This window comes from Belonocnema kinseyi, chromosome 2 (assembly GCF_010883055.1).
Source record: "Belonocnema kinseyi isolate 2016_QV_RU_SX_M_011 chromosome 2, B_treatae_v1, whole genome shotgun sequence".
NCBI lineage: Eukaryota > Metazoa > Arthropoda > Insecta > Hymenoptera > Cynipidae > Belonocnema > Belonocnema kinseyi.
This window is the reverse complement of record NC_046658.1, coordinates 22,670,425-22,673,402: the sequence shown is the minus strand read 5'-3', so window position 1 is coordinate 22,673,402 and position 2,978 is coordinate 22,670,425. Positions and strand designations below refer to the sequence as shown.

General features: G+C 35.5%; 1 protein-coding gene across 3 annotated transcripts in view; it reads right to left on the bottom strand.

The window, feature by feature from the left end:
* The window catches only part of LOC117168477 (protein PF14_0175-like), a 106,704-nt gene that overhangs the window by 98,321 nt on the left and 5,405 nt on the right, over positions 1-2,978 (bottom strand). The window lies entirely within an intron of this gene.

Here is a 2,978-nt window from a genome sequence, read left to right as displayed (position 1 = left end):
GCCATAGCACCTGTCATGACGGACCCCCCACTCAAAATTCTCCATTTTACTTATCATCGCGGACCCCCACTCCAAATACGCCACAATACGCGCTATCTACTGCAATTTTTCAAAAACAACCCCTACTACAGAAAAACCACACTAAAAATAAATAAGCACGAATTATAAGTGAGTATATCAGAATTGAAGGCTCTTTTTAGGCTCTCCAACGCTACCAACATCACTTAATACCTAAAAGCCAAATTTTGGGTTCTGCTTAATTTTTTATTTTTTTCTTAAAACATTTCCAGTTGAAAAATTGAAACACAACTGACTTGAAATTGTCGTATTGTCTAAGCCAAATAATTTTAATTTCAAAGCTTTCAAAATTGAACAGTATAATTTAAAAATAAAATATTCTGTGTAAATATAAATTATAGTACAAAGTTATTAATGAATTAATTTTTCTAAATGTGAAAAATTATCGAAAGTTACCTTAAGTAGTTTGTGCATGACCTCTAAAATAAAAAATAAACTAGATTGTTAAAAAATAACTATAATAATCGAGAATTTATTCTTTTATTCATTTTGTCCACATTGATATTGAAGCTACTGTTACTTTCAAATAACCCCTTCCTTGATTTTTTGTAACTTTAAATAAATAAAATATCTACAATATATTTTAACATGCAATACATTTAAAAAATTTGCATACATTTTTACAACTCCTATCGATTTTGTTCTTATCCAAAAGAAATTTAATCTATTTTTAAATTTCAAAATTTTGCTTCGTGCAAATAATCGAGACAACAGTAGGCATGTGAGTGAAGTAACGGAAAAGGGAATACTTTAAAGTCATAAGATACTACAAAAATTGTAACTAAGCTATATTAAAAATTATAATTGACTCTGAATAAAATTCAATAAAAGATGTTTATTTCACTTGACTTGACTAGTCCGAAACTCGAGTACAACCAAAAAATGTACCCATAACGCATTTTGTGAAAAGGCAAAAAAGGGATGACCATCAAGATATAAAAGATATTAAAGATGGAATTGAAGCTTCTGATGTTTCGCAAAGTGGTCGAAATGTTGATCTCATTCCTGAACCTTCGAGTACAAGTTCAACGCGAAGCATTTAATCCAAAAGATCCAGCAGAACAGCCTAGAGTGTTATCTAACTGGGGAGTTTACTAGGCACTCGTTTTCCATTTATTTAATCTCCATACGCGCACCAAACGAATGCGAAACGTCAATCAGAGATTGGCTAATATCGAGTTTAAGGAATAATTCACCATATTCCGCTCCGTGTAGACTCTTCGCTTCGAGTTCATAGATAAGACATCAAATGAGTTACCTCGTCACTCAAGAGAGATATATTTCAACGAAATAAAAGTAGCGGAATCTGTAAAAAGACTGCAAGAACACGAAGTCAGTCTTCAGCACAAGGAATGCCATTTTCATTAGCTAATACAGAAAAACGCTGTTTCGGAAAACAGTAGAGCAATAGATGAGGAAATGCAAAAACAGTTAATATCTGAGAGAGAAAAGTTGATCTGCTCGCTCAAACGAATTAATGGTGTCACACTTATTTTAAGCTCACGTACGCTAGCATTTCGTGGGGGTTCCGACATAATTGTTGATACAAATAAGGGACCGTTCAAGTGTTACGTAATGCCTTTCCCTGCCCCCCCCCCCCCACCCAAGTAACGCCTTTTCTATCATAATTTTACTTACAGTAGACACCTCCCCCCAGGCGCATTACGTAATTCTTGAACGGTCTCTAATGATAACTTTCTCGGGACATTGAATTACTTTCTCAATATGATTTTATTTTAGAAAAACACTTTAAAAAAGTAAGCAAGTAGACGAGATTTATTGAGCATTTTCTGCTCAACGACAAAAGTGGATTAGAAATCGCAAAGGAAATCTTAAATATATTATAATATCATGGAGTAACTTAGTGGTGTGCATTCTGAATCATATTGTCCTGATGCCAGACCTTTGTTGGACCTGTTACTCGTTTATAAAGTGGTGAGTGGCAGTTCGGAAAGGTGACAATTACTGAAAGAAAAACAGGTTGTTCTCTTCATAGGCCGATGCTGTTTTAGAAGCCATTCGTCCTATTACTCCGCACCTTCCCAGAACAATTGAGACTTTGGACGAATTCATCACAGCTAGAGCAAATGAGCTCACAGCAGAAGTTTACTCTGAAGAATTGTGTTTGAGGAAATATTTTTCCTCTTTTAATAGTCTTAGAGCTGATGAAGCTTCTCGCCATGTGGTAGTACTTAAGTCCTTGTTATTTTCGAATACATGCAGGAAACGATCCATATTTTGAAACCGATGAATGCAAGAAGCCATGTCTGGGGCGTTTTGACACCGAAGCCAAGTGAAAAATGGCAGTTTCAAGTGATAGTGTAAGAGTCATTTTTTCCTAGGATCGGCTATATTCTGGACTATGACGAGAACATTAAAAAAAGATAGGAAGAAATCGGTTAATAACTTCAAAAGTTATTGCACTTTTTTTACGCTGCAAAATAGTCCAGTAATGCATTTTCTTGGACAAATTTAGTGAAAATATTAACCGATTTTTATGAACTTTTTTCCCATATTTCTAAAATAATATCACGAAATTGAGTCAGCTCATTTAAATTTAATTTTGTCATACCTTCATAACTTCAGTTATTGTAACAGGTCTCAATCTCAGAACAATGAAAGGCATTTATGCTAGGTAAAAAAAGTAGTCCCATGCTCACAGCGGGACTACTGCCTTGGAGCCTACCGAGCTACCCGGCCCGGGGTGGCATCTCCCTACCCAGGGTAGCAGTTTAGGAATCGCTGCTCTAGACCAGCGATTCCCAAACTAGTGCCGCCGGCCGATGAGGCTGCCGCCGAACAGTGGGGTGAAATCGGAAAACGAGGTTCAAAATGACATTTAGAACGCAATTATGCACCGATTTTAGAATTTTTTTTTGAAAAATTCAGAACTAAATTTT